Source organism: Brachyhypopomus gauderio, unplaced genomic scaffold (genome assembly GCF_052324685.1).
Source record: "Brachyhypopomus gauderio isolate BG-103 unplaced genomic scaffold, BGAUD_0.2 sc94, whole genome shotgun sequence".
Taxonomy (NCBI): Eukaryota; Metazoa; Chordata; class Actinopteri; order Gymnotiformes; family Hypopomidae; genus Brachyhypopomus; species Brachyhypopomus gauderio.
This window is the reverse complement of record NW_027506915.1, coordinates 325066-339644: the sequence shown is the minus strand read 5'-3', so window position 1 is coordinate 339644 and position 14579 is coordinate 325066. Positions and strand designations below refer to the sequence as shown.

Here is a 14579-nt window from a genome sequence, read left to right as displayed (position 1 = left end):
CGGCCAGCCAGAACTCATGTAAAAGCCTTCATTCATTAGCATTCCATCGCTGTCCCTGATGGTCTAGTGGCTAGGATTCGGCGCTCTCACCGCCGCGGCCCGGGTTTGATTCCCGGTCAGGGAAAACAGAAAACTTTTTGCTCATCATGACATTAAAGGCAGTAATATCCTGGAAAAAAAGAAGCTTCCTTCGAACCGGATTTGAACCGGTGGCCTAAGGATTGCTGCTTTAACCTCTACAGTCCTCCGCTCTACCATATGAGCTACCGAAGGATTCTGACGCACATGCAGCATAGATCCAGAAACAAGGACGTTGACAAAGATACCAGTTCGGTTGTGGCTTTTTCAACTCTTTAAGGTCCACCAAAGAGGAAACCTCACACTGTACCAGTTGGACATGTAGAGCTACCAACACGTATGTCTGTTAACAACATTGGCATGCGTACTGCATTTTGGACACGTGGATGGTAAAAGGCCACGGGTTGGTCCCACCAATGGTTAGAACAATTTGAATTGCTTTTTGAGAAAATCTATTGTGATGTCACATAGAGAGAGAGAGAAAGGAAAGGCTGAGTGGCTTTAATTGTTGTTTTTTTTGTCATCATTAACAAGGACATAGACAAAATAATTAATGACAAGGAAGTCACAGGTAGGCAGACGTAAAGATGGAAGTTCAGCTTAATCCAAAAGCCTGCCTGACGATGAGTGAACGGTGCTCAAAAGCTGACGGTCATGTAAAGTTCAACGCCTGAACAGGGACTTGAACCCTGGACCCTCAGATTAAAAGTCTGATGCTCTGCCGACTGAGCTATCCAGGCTACGTTTAACCTTGCTCTGTGATTCAGAACATGTCCAGATATTCTTGACCTCTGACATGGGAAGCATTTGACAGTCTTGACACAAAAAGGTCCACATGTTCTGGTGTGGTCACGAATAACCCACATTCTGGTCTTTCTTCACTCATGAATAACGGCCAGCCAGAACTCATGTAAAAGCCTTCATTCATTAGCATTCCATCGCTGTCCCTGATGGTCTAGTGGCTATGATTCGGCGCTCTCACCGCCGCGGCCCGGGTTCGATTCCCGGTCAGGGAAAACAGAAAACTTTTTGCTCATCATGACATTAAAGGCAGTAATATCCTGGAAAAAAAGAAGCTTCCTTCGAACCGGATTTGAACCGGTGGCCTAAGGATTGCTGCTTTAACCTCTACAGTCCTCCGCTCTACCATATGAGCTACCGAAGGATTCTGACGCACATGCAGCATAGATCCAGAAACAAGGACGTTGACAAAGATACCAGTTCGGTTGTGGCTTTTTCAACTCTTTAAGGTCCACCAAAGAGGAAACCTCACACTGTACCAGTTGGACATGTAGAGCTACCAACACGTATGTCTGTTAACAACATTGGCATGCGTACTGCATTTTGGACACGTGGATGGTAAAAGGCCACGGGTTGGTCCCACCAATGGTTAGAACAATTTGAATTGCTTTTTGAGAAAATCTATTGTGATGTCACATAGAGAGAGAGAGAAAGGAAAGGCTGAGTGGCTTTAATTGGTGTTTTTTTTGTCATCATTAACAAGGACATAGACAAAAGAATTAATGACAAGGAAGTCACAGGTAGGCAGACGTAAAGCTGGAAGTTCAGCTTAATCCAATAGCCTGCCTGACGATGAGTGAACGGTGCTCAAGAGCTGATGGTCATGTAAAGTTCAACGCCTGAACAGGGACTTGAACCCTGGACCCTCAGATTAAAAGTCTGATGCTCTACCGACTGAGCTATCCAGGCTACGTTTATCCTTGCTCTGTGATTCAGAACATGTCCAGATATTCTTGACCTCTGACATGGGAAGCATTTGACAGTCTTGACACAAAAAGGTCCACATGTTCTGGTGTGGTCACGAATAACCCACATTCTGGTCTTTCTTCACTCATGAATAACGGCCAGCCAGAACTCATGAAAAAGCCTTCATTCATTAGCATAACATAGCTGTCCCTGATGGTCTAGTGGCTAGGATTCGGCGCTCTCACCGCCGCGGCCCGGGTTCGATTCCCGGTCAGGGAAATCAGAAAACTTTTTGCTCATCATGACATTAAGGGCAGTAATATCCTGGAAAAAAAAGAAGCTTCCTTCGAACCGGATTTGAACCGGTGGCCTAAGGATTGCTGCTTTAACCTCTACAGTCCTCCGCTCTACCATCTGAGCTACCGAAGGATTCTGACGCACATGCAGCATAGATCCAGAAACAAGGACGTTGACAAAGATACCAGTTCGGTTGTGGCTTTTTCAACTCTTTAAGGTCCACCAAAGAGGAAACCTCACACTGTACCAGTTGGACATGTAGAGCTACCAACACGTATGTCTGTTAACAACATTGGCATGCGTACTGCATTTTGGACACGTGGATGGTAAAAGGCCACGGGTTGGTCCCACCAATGGTTAGAACAATTTGAATTGCTTTTTGAGAAAATCTATTGTGATGTCACATAGAGAGAGAGAGAAAGGAAAGGCTGAGTGGCTTTAATTGGTGTTTTTTTTGTCATCATTAACAAGGACATAGACAAAATAATTAATGACAAGGAAGTCACAGGTAGGCAGACGTAAAGCTGGAAGTTCAGCTTAATCCAAAAGTCTGCCTGACGATGACTGAACGGTGCTCAAGAGCTGACGGTCATGTAAAGTTCAACGCCTGAACAGGGACTTGAACCCTGGACCCTCAGATTAAAAGTCTGATGCTCTACCGACTGAGCTATCCAGGCTACATTTAACCTTGCTCTGTGATTCAGAACATGTCCAGATATTCTTAACCTCTGACATGGGAAGCATTTGACAGTCTTGACACAAAAAGGTCCACATGTTCTGGTGTGGTCACGAATAACCCACATTCTGGTCTTTCTTCACTCATGAATAACGGCCAGCCAGAACTCATGAAAAAGCCTTCATTCATTAGCATAACATAGCTGTCCCTGATGGTCTAGTGGCTAGGATTCGGCGCTCTCACCGCCGCGGCCCGGGTTCGATTCCCGGTCAGGGAAAACAGAAAACTTTTTGCTCATCATGACATTAAGGGCAGTAATATCCTGGAAAAAAAAGAAGCTTCCTTCGAACCGGATTTGAACCGGTGGCCTAAGGATTGCTGCTTTAACCTCTACAGTCCTCCGCTCTACCATCTGAGCTACCGAAGGATCCTGACTCACATGCAGCATAGATCCAGAAACAAGGACGTTGACAAAGATACCAGTTCGGTTGTGGCTTTTTCAACTCTTTAAGGTCCACCAAAGAGGAAACCTCACACTGTACCAGTTGGACATGTAGAGCTACCAACACGTATGTCTGTTAACAACATTGGCATGCGTACTGCATTTTGGACACGTGGATGGTAAAAGGCCACGGGTTGGTCCCACCAATGGTTAGAACAATTTGAATTGCTTTTTGAGAAAATCTATTGTGATGTCACATAGAGAGAGAGAGAAAGGAAAGGCTGAGTGGCTTTAATTGGTGTTTTTTTTGTCATCATTAACAAGGACATAGACAAAATAATTAATGACAAGGAAGTCACAGGTAGGCAGACGTAAAGCTGGAAGTTCAGCTTAATCCAAAAGTCTGCCTGACGATGACTGAACGGTGCTCAAGAGCTGACGGTCATGTAAAGTTCAACGCCTGAACAGGGACTTGAACCCTGGACCCTCAGATTAAAAGTCTGATGCTCTACCGACTGAGCTATCCAGGCTACGTTTAACCTTGCTCTGTGATTCAGAACATGTCCAGATATTCTTAACCTCTGACATGGGAAGCATTTGACAGTCTTGACACAAAAAGGTCCACATGTTCTGGTGTGGTCACGAATAACCCACATTCTGGTCTTTCTTCACTCATGAATAACGGCCAGCCAGAACTCATGTAAAAGCCTTCATTCATTAGCATTCCATCGCTGTCCCTGATGGTCTAGTGGCTAGGATTCGGCGCTCTCACCGCCGCGGCCCGGGTTCGATTCCCGGTCAGGGAAAACAGAAAACTTTTTGCTCATCTTGACATTAAGGGCAGTAATATCCTGGAAAAAAAAGAAGCTTCCTTCGAACCGGATTTGAACCGGTGGCCTAAGGATTGCTGCTTTAACCTCTACAGTCCTCCGCTCTACCATCTGAGCTACCGAAGGATTCTGACGCACATGCAGCATAGATCCAGAAACAAGGACGTTGACAAAGATACCAGTTCGGTTGTGGCTTTTTCAACTCTTTAAGGTCCACCAAAGAGGAAACCTCACACTGTACCAGTTGGACATGTAGAGCTACCAACACGTATGTCTGTTAACAACATTGGCATGTGTACTGCATTTTGGACACGTGGATGGTAAAAGGCCACGGGTTGGTCCCACCAATGGTTAGAACAATTTGAATTGCTTTTTGAGAAAATCTATTGTGATGTCACATAGAGAGAGAGAGAAAGGAAAGGCTGAGTGGCTTTAATTGTTGTTTTTTTTGTCATCATTAACAAGGACATAGACAAAATAATTAATGACAAGGAAGTCACAGGTAGGCAGACGTAAAGCTGGAAGTTCAGCCTAATCCAATAGCCTGCCTGACGATGACTGAACGGTGCTCAAGAGCTGACGGTCATGTAAAGTTCAACGCCTGAACAGGGACTTGAACCCTGGACCCTCAGATTAAAAGTCTGATGCTCTACCGACTGAGCTATCCAGGCTACGTTTAGCCTTGCTCTGTGATTCAGAACATGTCCAGATATTCTTGACCTCTGACATGGGAAGCATTTGACAGTCTTGACAAAAAGGTCCACATGTTCTGGTGTGGTCACGAATAACCCACATTCTGGTCTTTCTTCACTCATGAATAACGGCCAGCCAGAACTCATGAAAAAGCCTTCATTCATTAGCATAACATAGCTGTCCCTGATGGTCTAGTGGCTAGGATTCGGCGCTCTCACCGCCGCGGCCCGGGTTCGATTCCCGGTCAGGGAAAACAGAAAACTTTTTGCTCATCATGACATTAAAGGCAGTAATATCCTGGAAAAAAAAGAAGCTTCCTTCGAACCGGATTTGAACCGGTGGCCTAAGGATTGCTGCTTTAACCTCTACAGTCCTCCGCTCTACCATCTGAGCTACCGAAGGATTCTGATGCACATGCAGCATAGATCCAGAAACAAGGACGTTGACAAAGATACCAGTTCGGTTGTGGCTTTTTCAACTCTTTAAGGTCCACCAAAGAGGAAACCTCACACTGTACCAGTTGGACATGTAGAGCTACCAACACGTATGTCTGTTAACAACATTGGCATGCGTACTGCATTTTGGACACGTGGATGGTAAAAGGCCACGGGTTGGTCCCACCAATGGTTAGAACAATTTGAATTGCTTTTTGAGAAAATCTATTGTGATGTCACATAGAGAGAGAGAGAAAGGAAAGGCTGAGTGGCTTTAATTGTTGTTTTTTTTGTCATCATTAACAAGGACATAGACAAAATAATTAATGACAAGGAAGTCACAGGTAGGCAGACGTAAAGCTGGAAGTTCAGCTTAATCCAAAAGCCTGCCTGACGATGAGTGAACGGTGCTCAAGAGCTGACGGTCATGTAAAGTTCAACGCCTGAACAGGGACTTGAACCCTGGACCCTCAGATTAAAAGTCTGATGCTCTACCGACTGAGCTATCCAGGCTACGTTTAGCCTTGCTCTGTGATTCAGAACATGTCCAGATATTCTTGACCTCTGACATGGGAAGCATTTGACAGTCTTGACACAAAAAGGTCCACTTGTTCTGGTGTGGTCACGAATAACCCACATTCTGGTCTTTCTTCACTCATGAATAACGGCCAGCCAGAACTCATGTAAAGGCCTTCATCCATTAGCATAACATCGCTGTCCCTGATGGTCTAGTGGCTAGGATTCGGTGCTCTCACCGCCGTGGCCCGGGTTCGATTCCCGGTCAGGGGAAACAGAAAACTTTTTGCTCATCATGACATTAAAGGCAGTAATATCCTGAAAAAAAAAGAAGCTTCCTTCGAACCGGATTTGGACCGGTGGCCTAAGGATTGCTGCTTTAACCTCTACAGTCCTTCGCTCTACCATCTGAGCTACCGAAGGATTCTGACGCACATGCAGCATAGATCCAGAAACAAGGACGTTGACAAAGATACCAGTTCGGTTGTGGCTTTTTCAACTCTTTAAGGTCCACCAAAGAGGAAACCTCACACTGTACCAGTTGGACATGTAGAGCTACCAACACGTATGTCTGTTAACAACATTGGCATGCGTACTGCATTTTGGACACGTGGATGGTAAAAGGCCACGGGTTGGTCCCACCAATGGTTAGAACAATTTGAATTGCTTTTTGAGAAAATCTATTGTGATGTCACATAGAGAGAGAGAGAAAGGAAAGGCTGAGTGGCTTTAATTGTTGTTTTTTTTGTCATCATTAACAAGGACATAGACAAAATAATTAATGACAAGGAAGTCACAGGTAGGCAGACGTAAAGCTGGAAGTTCAGCTTAATCCAAAAGCCTGCCTGACGATGACTGAACGGTGCTCAAGAGCTGACGGTCATGTAAAGTTCAACGCCTGAACAGGGACTTGAACCCTGGACCCTCAGATTAAAAGTCTGATGCTCTACCGACTGAGCTATCCAGGCTACGTTTAACCTTGCTCTGTGATTCAGAACATGTCCAGATATTCTTGACCTCTGACATGGGAAGCATTTGACAGTCTTGACACAAAAAGGTCCACATGTTCTGGTGTGGTCACGAATAACCCACATTCTGGTCTTTCTTCACTCATGAATAACGGCCAGCCAGAACTCATGTAAAAGCCTTCATTCATTAGCATTCCATCGCTGTCCCTGATGGTCTAGTGGCTAGGATTCGGCGCTCTCACCGCCGTGGCCCGGGTTCGATTCCCGGTCAGGGAAAACAGAAAACTTTTTGCTCATCATGACATTAAAGGCAGTAATATCCTGGAAAAAAAGAAGCTTCCTTCGAACCGGATTTGAACCGGTGGCCTAAGGATTGCTGCTTTAACCTCTACAGTCCTCCGCTCTACCATATGAGCTACCGAAGGATTCTGACGCACATGCAGCATAGATCCAGAAACAAGGACGTTGACAAAGATACCAGTTCGGTTGTGGCTTTTTCAACTCTTTAAGGTCCACCAAAGAGGAAACCTCACACTGTACCAGTTGGACATGTAGAGCTACCAACACGTATGTCTGTTAACAACATTGGCATGCGTACTGCATTTTGGACACGTGGATGGTAAAAGGCCACGGGTTGGTCCCACCAATGGTTAGAACAATTTGAATTGCTTTTTGAGAAAATCTATTGTGATGTCACATAGAGAGAGAGAGAAAGGAAAGGCTGAGTGGCTTTAATTGTTGTTTTTTTTGTCATCATTAACAAGGACATAGACAAAATAATTAATGACAAGGAAGTCACAGGTAGGCAGACGTAAAGCTGGAAGTTCAGCTTAATCCAAAAGCCTGCCTGACGATGACTGAACGGTGCTCAAGAGCTGACGGTCATGTAAAGTTCAACGCCTGAACAGGGACTTGAACCCTGGACCCTCAGATTAAAAGTCTGATGCTCTACCGACTGAGCTATCCAGGCTACGTTTAGCCTTGCTCTGTGATTCAGAACATGTCCAGATATTCTTGACCTCTGACATGGGAAGCATTTGACAGTCTTGACACAAAAAGGTCCACTTGTTCTGGTGTGGTCACGAATAACCCACATTCTGGTCTTTCTTCACTCATGAATAACGGCCAGCCAGAACTCATGTAAAGGCCTTCATCCATTAGCATAACATCGCTGTCCCTGATGGTCTAGTGGCTGGGATTCGGCGCTCTCACCGCCGTGGCCCGGGTTCGATTCCCGGTCAGGGGAAACAGAAAACTTTTTGCTCATCATGACATTAAAGGCAGTAATATCCTGAAAAAAAAAGAAGCTTCCTTCGAACCGGATTTGAACCGGTGGCCTAAGGATTGCTGCTTTAACCTCTACAGTCCTCCGCTCTACCATCTGAGCTACCGAAGGATTCTGACGCACATGCAGCATAGATCCAGAAACAAGGACGTTGACAAAGATACCAGTTCGGTTGTGGCTTTTTCAACTCTTTAAGGTCCACCAAAGAGGAAACCTCACACTGTACCAGTTGGACATGTAGAGCTACCAACACGTATGTCTGTTAACAACATTGGCATGCGTACTGCATTTTGGACACGTGGATGGTAAAAGGCCACGGGTTGGTCCCACCAATGGTTAGAACAATTTGAATTGCTTTTTGAGAAAATCTATTGTGATGTCACATAGAGAGAGAGAGAAAGGAAAGGCTGAGTGGCTTTAATTGTTGTTTTTTTTGTCATCATTAACAAGGACATAGACAAAAGAATTAATGACAAGGAAGTCACAGGTAGGCAGACGTAAAGCTGGAAGTTCAGCTTAATCCAATAGCCTGCCTGACGATGAGTGAACGGTGCTCAAGAGCTGACGGTCATGTAAAGTTCAACGCCTGAACAGGGACTTGAACCCTGGACCCTCAGATTAAAAGTCTGATGCTCTACCTACTGAGCTATCCAGGCTACGTTTAGCCTTGCTCTGTGATTCAGAACATGTCCAGATATTCTTGACCTCTGACATGGGAAGCATTTGACAGTCTTGACACAAAAAGGTCCACATGTTCTGGTGTGGTCACGAATAACCCACATTCTGGTCTTTCTTCACTCATGAATAACGGCCAGCCAGAACTCATGTAAAGGCCTTCATCCATTAGCATAACATCGCTGTCCCTGATGGTCTAGTGGCTAGGATTCGGCGCTCTCACCGCCGCGGCCCGGGTTCGATTCCCGGTCAGGGAAAACAGAAAACTTTTTGCTCATCATGACATTAAAGGCAGTAATATCCTGGAAAAAAAAGAAGCTTCCTTCGAACCGGATTTGAACCGGTGGCCTAAGGATTGCTGCTTTAACCTCTACAGTCCTCCGCTCTACCATCTGAGCTACCGAAGGATTCTGATGCACATGCAGCATAGATCCAGAAACAAGGACGTTGACAAAGATACCAGTTCGGTTGTGGCTTTTTCAACTCTTTAAGGTCCACCAAAGAGGAAACCTCACACTGTACCAGTTGGACATGTAGAGCTACCAACACGTATGTCTGTTAACAACATTGGCATGCGTACTGCATTTTGGACACGTGGATGGTAAAAGGCCACGGGTTGGTCCCACCAATGGTTAGAACAATTTGAATTGCTTTTTGAGAAAATCTATTGTGATGTCACATAGAGAGAGAGAGAAAGGAAAGGCTGAGTGGCTTTAATTGTTGTTTTTTTTGTCATCATTAACAAGGACATAGACAAAATAATTAATGACAAGGAAGTCACAGGTAGGCAGACGTAAAGCTGGAAGTTCAGCTTAATCCAAAAGCCTGCCTGACGATGACTGAACGGTGCTCAAGAGCTGACGGTCATGTAAAGTTCAACGCCTGAACAGGGACTTGAACCCTGGACCCTCAGATTAAAAGTCTGATGCTCTACCGACTGAGCTATCCAGGCTACATTTAGCCTTGCTCTGTGATTCAGAACATGTCCAGATATTCTTGACCTCTGACATGGGAAGCATTTGACAGTCTTGACACAAAAAGGTCCACTTGTTCTGGTGTGGTCACGAATAACCCACATTCTGGTCTTTCTTCACTCATGAATAACGGCCAGCCAGAACTCATGTAAAGGCCTTCATCCATTAGCATAACATCGCTGTCCCTGATGGTCTAGTGGCTAGGATTCGGCGCTCTCACCGCCGTGGCCCGGGTTCGATTCCCGGTCAGGGGAAACAGAAAACTTTTTGCTCATCATGACATTAAAGGCAGTAATATCCTGAAAAAAAAAGAAGCTTCCTTCGAACCGGATTTGAACCGGTGGCCTAAGGATTGCTGCTTTAACCTCTACAGTCCTCCGCTCTACCATCTGAGCTACCGAAGGATTCTGACGCACATGCAGCATAGATCCAGAAACAAGGACGTTGACAAAGATACCAGTTCGGTTGTGGCTTTTTCAACTCTTTAAGGTCCACCAAAGAGGAAACCTCACACTGTACCAGTTGGACATGTAGAGCTACCAACACGTATGTCTGTTAACAACATTGGCATGCGTACTGCATTTTGGACACGTGGATGGTAAAAGGCCACGGGTTGGTCCCACCAATGGTTAGAACAATTTGAATTGCTTTTTGAGAAAATCTATTGTGATGTCACATAGAGAGAGAGAGAAAGGAAAGGCTGAGTGGCTTTAATTGTTGTTTTTTTGTCATCATTAACAAGGACATAGACAAAATAATTAATGACAAGGAAGTCACAGGTAGGCAGACGTAAAGATGGAAGTTCAGCTTAATCCAAAAGCCTGCCTGACGATGAGTGAACGGTGCTCAAAAGCTGACGGTCATGTAAAGTTCAACGCCTGAACAGGGACTTGAACCCTGGACCCTCAGATTAAAAGTCTGATGCTCTGCCGACTGAGCTATCCAGGCTACGTTTAACCTTGCTCTGTGATTCAGAACATGTCCAGATATTCTTGACCTCTGACATGGGAAGCATTTGACAGTCTTGACACAAAAAGGTCCACATGTTCTGGTGTGGTCACGAATAACCCACATTCTGGTCTTTCTTCACTCATGAATAACGGCCAGCCAGAACTCATGTAAAAGCCTTCATTCATTAGCATTCCATCGCTGTCCCTGATGGTCTAGTGGCTATGATTCGGCGCTCTCACCGCCGCGGCCCGGGTTCGATTCCCGGTCAGGGAAAACAGAAAACTTTTTGCTCATCATGACATTAAAGGCAGTAATATCCTGGAAAAAAAGAAGCTTCCTTCGAACCGGATTTGAACCGGTGGCCTAAGGATTGCTGCTTTAACCTCTACAGTCCTCCGCTCTACCATATGAGCTACCGAAGGATTCTGACGCACATGCAGCATAGATCCAGAAACAAGGACGTTGACAAAGATACCAGTTCGGTTGTGGCTTTTTCAACTCTTTAAGGTCCACCAAAGAGGAAACCTCACACTGTACCAGTTGGACATGTAGAGCTACCAACACGTATGTCTGTTAACAACATTGGCATGCGTACTGCATTTTGGACACGTGGATGGTAAAAGGCCACGGGTTGGTCCCACCAATGGTTAGAACAATTTGAATTGCTTTTTGAGAAAATCTATTGTGATGTCACATAGAGAGAGAGAGAAAGGAAAGGCTGAGTGGCTTTAATTGGTGTTTTTTTTGTCATCATTAACAAGGACATAGACAAAAGAATTAATGACAAGGAAGTCACAGGTAGGCAGACGTAAAGCTGGAAGTTCAGCTTAATCCAATAGCCTGCCTGACGATGAGTGAACGGTGCTCAAGAGCTGACGGTCATGTAAAGTTCAACGCCTGAACAGGGACTTGAACCCTGGACCCTCAGATTAAAAGTCTGATGCTCTACCGACTGAGCTATCCAGGCTACGTTTATCCTTGCTCTGTGATTCAGAACATGTCCAGATATTCTTGACCTCTGACATGGGAAGCATTTGACAGTCTTGACACAAAAAGGTCCACATGTTCTGGTGTGGTCACGAATAACCCACATTCTGGTCTTTCTTCACTCATGAATAACGGCCAGCCAGAACTCATGAAAAAGCCTTCATTCATTAGCATAACATAGCTGTCCCTGATGGTCTAGTGGCTAGGATTCGGCGCTCTCACCGCCGCGGCCCGGGTTCGATTCCCGGTCAGGGAAATCAGAAAACTTTTTGCTCATCATGACATTAAGGGCAGTAATATCCTGGAAAAAAAAGAAGCTTCCTTCGAACCGGATTTGAACCGGTGGCCTAAGGATTGCTGCTTTAACCTCTACAGTCCTCCGCTCTACCATCTGAGCTACCGAAGGATTCTGACGCACATGCAGCATAGATCCAGAAACAAGGACGTTGACAAAGATACCAGTTCGGTTGTGGCTTTTTCAACTCTTTAAGGTCCACCAAAGAGGAAACCTCACACTGTACCAGTTGGACATGTAGAGCTACCAACACGTATGTCTGTTAACAACATTGGCATGCGTACTGCATTTTGGACATGTGGATGGTAAAAGGCCACGGGTTGGTCCCACCAATGGTTAGAACAATTTGAATTGCTTTTTGAGAAAATCTATTGTGATGTCACATAGAGAGAGAGAGAAAGGAAAGGCTGAGTGGCTTTAATTGGTGTTTTTTTTGTCATCATTAACAAGGACATAGACAAAATAATTAATGACAAGGAAGTCACAGGTAGGCAGACGTAAAGCTGGAAGTTCAGCTTAATCCAAAAGTCTGCCTGACGATGACTGAACGGTGCTCAAGAGCTGACGGTCATGTAAAGTTCAACGCCTGAACAGGGACTTGAACCCTGGACCCTCAGATTAAAAGTCTGATGCTCTACCGACTGAGCTATCCAGGCTACGTTTAACCTTGCTCTGTGATTCAGAACATGTCCAGATATTCTTAACCTCTGACATGGGAAGCATTTGACAGTCTTGACACAAAAAGGTCCACATGTTCTGGTGTGGTCACGAATAACCCACATTCTGGTCTTTCTTCACTCATGAATAACGGCCAGCCAGAACTCATGAAAAAGCCTTCATTCATTAGCATAACATAGCTGTCCCTGATGGTCTAGTGGCTAGGATTCGGCGCTCTCACCGCCGCGGCCCGGGTTCGATTCCCGGTCAGGGAAAACAGAAAACTTTTTGCTCATCATGACATTAAGGGCAGTAATATCCTGGAAAAAAAAGAAGCTTCCTTCGAACCGGATTTGAACCGGTGGCCTAAGGATTGCTGCTTTAACCTCTACAGTCCTCCGCTCTACCATCTGAGCTACCGAAGGATCCTGACTCACATGCAGCATAGATCCAGAAACAAGGACGTTGACAAAGATACCAGTTCGGTTGTGGCTTTTTCAACTCTTTAAGGTCCACCAAAGAGGAAACCTCACACTGTACCAGTTGGACATGTAGAGCTACCAACACGTATGTCTGTTAACAACATTGGCATGCGTACTGCATTTTGGACACGTGGATGGTAAAAGGCCACGGGTTGGTCCCACCAATGGTTAGAACAATTTGAATTGCTTTTTGAGAAAATCTATTGTGATGTCACATAGAGAGAGAGAGAAAGGAAAGGCTGAGTGGCTTTAATTGGTGTTTTTTTTGTCATCATTAACAAGGACATAGACAAAATAATTAATGACAAGGAAGTCACAGGTAGGCAGACGTAAAGCTGGAAGTTCAGCTTAATCCAAAAGTCTGCCTGACGATGACTGAACGGTGCTCAAGAGCTGACGGTCATGTAAAGTTCAACGCCTGAACAGGGACTTGAACCCTGGACCCTCAGATTAAAAGTCTGATGCTCTACCGACTGAGCTATCCAGGCTACGTTTAACCTTGCTCTGTGATTCAGAACATGTCCAGATATTCTTAACCTCTGACATGGGAAGCATTTGACAGTCTTGACACAAAAAGGTCCACATGTTCTGGTGTGGTCACGAATAACCCACATTCTGGTCTTTCTTCACTCATGAATAACGGCCAGCCAGAACTCATGTAAAAGCCTTCATTCATTAGCATTCCATCGCTGTCCCTGATGGTCTAGTGGCTAGGATTCGGCGCTCTCACCGCCGCGGCCCGGGTTCGATTCCCGGTCAGGGAAAACAGAAAACTTTTTGCTCATCTTGACATTAAGGGCAGTAATATCCTGGAAAAAAAAGAAGCTTCCTTCGAACCGGATTTGAACCGGTGGCCTAAGGATTGCTGCTTTAACCTCTACAGTCCTCCGCTCTACCATCTGAGCTACCGAAGGATTCTGACGCACATGCAGCATAGATCCAGAAACAAGGACGTTGACAAAGATACCAGTTCGGTTGTGGCTTTTTCAACTCTTTAAGGTCCACCAAAGAGGAAACCTCACACTGTACCAGTTGGACATGTAGAGCTACCAACACGTATGTCTGTTAACAACATTGGCATGTGTACTGCATTTTGGACACGTGGATGGTAAAAGGCCACGGGTTGGTCCCACCAATGGTTAGAACAATTTGAATTGCTTTTTGAGAAAATCTATTGTGATGTCACATAGAGAGAGAGAGAAAGGAAAGGCTGAGTGGCTTTAATTGTTGTTTTTTTTGTCATCATTAACAAGGACATAGACAAAATAATTAATGACAAGGAAGTCACAGGTAGGCAGACGTAAAGCTGGAAGTTCAGCCTAATCCAATAGCCTGCCTGACGATGACTGAACGGTGCTCAAGAGCTGACGGTCATGTAAAGTTCAACGCCTGAACAGGGACTTGAACCCTGGACCCTCAGATTAAAAGTCTGATGCTCTACCGACTGAGCTATCCAGGCTACGTTTAGCCTTGCTCTGTGATTCAGAACATGTCCAGATATTCTTGACCTCTGACATGGGAAGCATTTGACAGTCTTGACAAAAAGGTCCACATGTTCTGGTGTGGTCACGAATAACCCACATTCTGGTCTTTCTTCACTCATGAATAACGGCCAGCCAGAACTCATGAAAA

At 45.1% G+C, this 14579-nt stretch overlaps 37 non-coding genes across 37 annotated transcripts; 14 read left to right on the top strand and 23 right to left on the bottom strand.

The window, feature by feature from the left end:
- The first annotated feature begins 52 nt into the window (after positions 1-52).
- trnae-cuc (transfer RNA glutamic acid (anticodon CUC)) lies at positions 53-124 on the top strand. Its single transcript has one exon. It is a non-coding gene; the product is annotated as a tRNA-Glu (tRNA).
- An 898-nt stretch (positions 125-1022) lies between these two features.
- trnae-cuc (transfer RNA glutamic acid (anticodon CUC)) lies at positions 1023-1094 on the top strand. The gene has a single exon. It is a non-coding gene; the product is annotated as a tRNA-Glu (tRNA).
- Positions 1095-1715: 621 nt separating this feature from the next.
- Positions 1716-1788, bottom strand: trnak-uuu (transfer RNA lysine (anticodon UUU)). The gene has a single exon. It is a non-coding gene; the product is annotated as a tRNA-Lys (tRNA).
- Positions 1789-1992: 204 nt separating this feature from the next.
- On the top strand, positions 1993-2064 carry trnae-cuc (transfer RNA glutamic acid (anticodon CUC)). The gene has a single exon. It is a non-coding gene; the product is annotated as a tRNA-Glu (tRNA).
- A 63-nt stretch (positions 2065-2127) lies between these two features.
- Positions 2128-2214, bottom strand: trnay-gua (transfer RNA tyrosine (anticodon GUA)). Its single transcript is given in 2 exon segments — positions 2128-2163; positions 2178-2214. It is a non-coding gene; the product is annotated as a tRNA-Tyr (tRNA).
- A 472-nt stretch (positions 2215-2686) lies between these two features.
- On the bottom strand, positions 2687-2759 carry trnak-uuu (transfer RNA lysine (anticodon UUU)). The gene has a single exon. It is a non-coding gene; the product is annotated as a tRNA-Lys (tRNA).
- A 204-nt stretch (positions 2760-2963) lies between these two features.
- trnae-cuc (transfer RNA glutamic acid (anticodon CUC)) lies at positions 2964-3035 on the top strand. The gene has a single exon. It is a non-coding gene; the product is annotated as a tRNA-Glu (tRNA).
- Positions 3036-3098: 63 nt separating this feature from the next.
- trnay-gua (transfer RNA tyrosine (anticodon GUA)) lies at positions 3099-3185 on the bottom strand. The gene is given in 2 exon segments: positions 3099-3134; positions 3149-3185. It is a non-coding gene; the product is annotated as a tRNA-Tyr (tRNA).
- Positions 3186-3657: 472 nt separating this feature from the next.
- On the bottom strand, positions 3658-3730 carry trnak-uuu (transfer RNA lysine (anticodon UUU)). The gene has a single exon. It is a non-coding gene; the product is annotated as a tRNA-Lys (tRNA).
- Positions 3731-3934: 204 nt separating this feature from the next.
- trnae-cuc (transfer RNA glutamic acid (anticodon CUC)) lies at positions 3935-4006 on the top strand. Its single transcript has one exon. It is a non-coding gene; the product is annotated as a tRNA-Glu (tRNA).
- Positions 4007-4069: 63 nt separating this feature from the next.
- On the bottom strand, positions 4070-4156 carry trnay-gua (transfer RNA tyrosine (anticodon GUA)). Its single transcript is given in 2 exon segments — positions 4070-4105; positions 4120-4156. It is a non-coding gene; the product is annotated as a tRNA-Tyr (tRNA).
- A 472-nt stretch (positions 4157-4628) lies between these two features.
- Positions 4629-4701, bottom strand: trnak-uuu (transfer RNA lysine (anticodon UUU)). The gene has a single exon. It is a non-coding gene; the product is annotated as a tRNA-Lys (tRNA).
- A 202-nt stretch (positions 4702-4903) lies between these two features.
- trnae-cuc (transfer RNA glutamic acid (anticodon CUC)) lies at positions 4904-4975 on the top strand. The gene has a single exon. It is a non-coding gene; the product is annotated as a tRNA-Glu (tRNA).
- Positions 4976-5038: 63 nt separating this feature from the next.
- On the bottom strand, positions 5039-5125 carry trnay-gua (transfer RNA tyrosine (anticodon GUA)). Its single transcript is given in 2 exon segments — positions 5039-5074; positions 5089-5125. It is a non-coding gene; the product is annotated as a tRNA-Tyr (tRNA).
- Positions 5126-5597: 472 nt separating this feature from the next.
- Positions 5598-5670, bottom strand: trnak-uuu (transfer RNA lysine (anticodon UUU)). Its single transcript has one exon. It is a non-coding gene; the product is annotated as a tRNA-Lys (tRNA).
- A 204-nt stretch (positions 5671-5874) lies between these two features.
- Positions 5875-5947, top strand: trnae-cuc (transfer RNA glutamic acid (anticodon CUC)). Its single transcript has one exon. It is a non-coding gene; the product is annotated as a tRNA-Glu (tRNA).
- A 621-nt stretch (positions 5948-6568) lies between these two features.
- Positions 6569-6641, bottom strand: trnak-uuu (transfer RNA lysine (anticodon UUU)). Its single transcript has one exon. It is a non-coding gene; the product is annotated as a tRNA-Lys (tRNA).
- A 204-nt stretch (positions 6642-6845) lies between these two features.
- On the top strand, positions 6846-6917 carry trnae-cuc (transfer RNA glutamic acid (anticodon CUC)). Its single transcript has one exon. It is a non-coding gene; the product is annotated as a tRNA-Glu (tRNA).
- Positions 6918-7538: 621 nt separating this feature from the next.
- trnak-uuu (transfer RNA lysine (anticodon UUU)) lies at positions 7539-7611 on the bottom strand. Its single transcript has one exon. It is a non-coding gene; the product is annotated as a tRNA-Lys (tRNA).
- Positions 7612-7950: 339 nt separating this feature from the next.
- Positions 7951-8037, bottom strand: trnay-gua (transfer RNA tyrosine (anticodon GUA)). The gene is given in 2 exon segments: positions 7951-7986; positions 8001-8037. It is a non-coding gene; the product is annotated as a tRNA-Tyr (tRNA).
- A 472-nt stretch (positions 8038-8509) lies between these two features.
- Positions 8510-8582, bottom strand: trnak-uuu (transfer RNA lysine (anticodon UUU)). Its single transcript has one exon. It is a non-coding gene; the product is annotated as a tRNA-Lys (tRNA).
- A 204-nt stretch (positions 8583-8786) lies between these two features.
- trnae-cuc (transfer RNA glutamic acid (anticodon CUC)) lies at positions 8787-8858 on the top strand. The gene has a single exon. It is a non-coding gene; the product is annotated as a tRNA-Glu (tRNA).
- A 63-nt stretch (positions 8859-8921) lies between these two features.
- On the bottom strand, positions 8922-9008 carry trnay-gua (transfer RNA tyrosine (anticodon GUA)). Its single transcript is given in 2 exon segments — positions 8922-8957; positions 8972-9008. It is a non-coding gene; the product is annotated as a tRNA-Tyr (tRNA).
- A 472-nt stretch (positions 9009-9480) lies between these two features.
- Positions 9481-9553, bottom strand: trnak-uuu (transfer RNA lysine (anticodon UUU)). Its single transcript has one exon. It is a non-coding gene; the product is annotated as a tRNA-Lys (tRNA).
- A 204-nt stretch (positions 9554-9757) lies between these two features.
- Positions 9758-9830, top strand: trnae-cuc (transfer RNA glutamic acid (anticodon CUC)). Its single transcript has one exon. It is a non-coding gene; the product is annotated as a tRNA-Glu (tRNA).
- Positions 9831-9892: 62 nt separating this feature from the next.
- On the bottom strand, positions 9893-9979 carry trnay-gua (transfer RNA tyrosine (anticodon GUA)). The gene is given in 2 exon segments: positions 9893-9928; positions 9943-9979. It is a non-coding gene; the product is annotated as a tRNA-Tyr (tRNA).
- Positions 9980-10727: 748 nt separating this feature from the next.
- trnae-cuc (transfer RNA glutamic acid (anticodon CUC)) lies at positions 10728-10799 on the top strand. Its single transcript has one exon. It is a non-coding gene; the product is annotated as a tRNA-Glu (tRNA).
- Positions 10800-11420: 621 nt separating this feature from the next.
- On the bottom strand, positions 11421-11493 carry trnak-uuu (transfer RNA lysine (anticodon UUU)). Its single transcript has one exon. It is a non-coding gene; the product is annotated as a tRNA-Lys (tRNA).
- A 204-nt stretch (positions 11494-11697) lies between these two features.
- trnae-cuc (transfer RNA glutamic acid (anticodon CUC)) lies at positions 11698-11769 on the top strand. Its single transcript has one exon. It is a non-coding gene; the product is annotated as a tRNA-Glu (tRNA).
- Positions 11770-11832: 63 nt separating this feature from the next.
- trnay-gua (transfer RNA tyrosine (anticodon GUA)) lies at positions 11833-11919 on the bottom strand. Its single transcript is given in 2 exon segments — positions 11833-11868; positions 11883-11919. It is a non-coding gene; the product is annotated as a tRNA-Tyr (tRNA).
- A 472-nt stretch (positions 11920-12391) lies between these two features.
- Positions 12392-12464, bottom strand: trnak-uuu (transfer RNA lysine (anticodon UUU)). Its single transcript has one exon. It is a non-coding gene; the product is annotated as a tRNA-Lys (tRNA).
- Positions 12465-12668: 204 nt separating this feature from the next.
- Positions 12669-12740, top strand: trnae-cuc (transfer RNA glutamic acid (anticodon CUC)). Its single transcript has one exon. It is a non-coding gene; the product is annotated as a tRNA-Glu (tRNA).
- A 63-nt stretch (positions 12741-12803) lies between these two features.
- Positions 12804-12890, bottom strand: trnay-gua (transfer RNA tyrosine (anticodon GUA)). Its single transcript is given in 2 exon segments — positions 12804-12839; positions 12854-12890. It is a non-coding gene; the product is annotated as a tRNA-Tyr (tRNA).
- A 472-nt stretch (positions 12891-13362) lies between these two features.
- Positions 13363-13435, bottom strand: trnak-uuu (transfer RNA lysine (anticodon UUU)). Its single transcript has one exon. It is a non-coding gene; the product is annotated as a tRNA-Lys (tRNA).
- A 204-nt stretch (positions 13436-13639) lies between these two features.
- trnae-cuc (transfer RNA glutamic acid (anticodon CUC)) lies at positions 13640-13711 on the top strand. The gene has a single exon. It is a non-coding gene; the product is annotated as a tRNA-Glu (tRNA).
- Positions 13712-13774: 63 nt separating this feature from the next.
- trnay-gua (transfer RNA tyrosine (anticodon GUA)) lies at positions 13775-13861 on the bottom strand. Its single transcript is given in 2 exon segments — positions 13775-13810; positions 13825-13861. It is a non-coding gene; the product is annotated as a tRNA-Tyr (tRNA).
- A 472-nt stretch (positions 13862-14333) lies between these two features.
- Positions 14334-14406, bottom strand: trnak-uuu (transfer RNA lysine (anticodon UUU)). Its single transcript has one exon. It is a non-coding gene; the product is annotated as a tRNA-Lys (tRNA).
- Between the last annotated feature and the right edge of the window lie 173 nt (positions 14407-14579).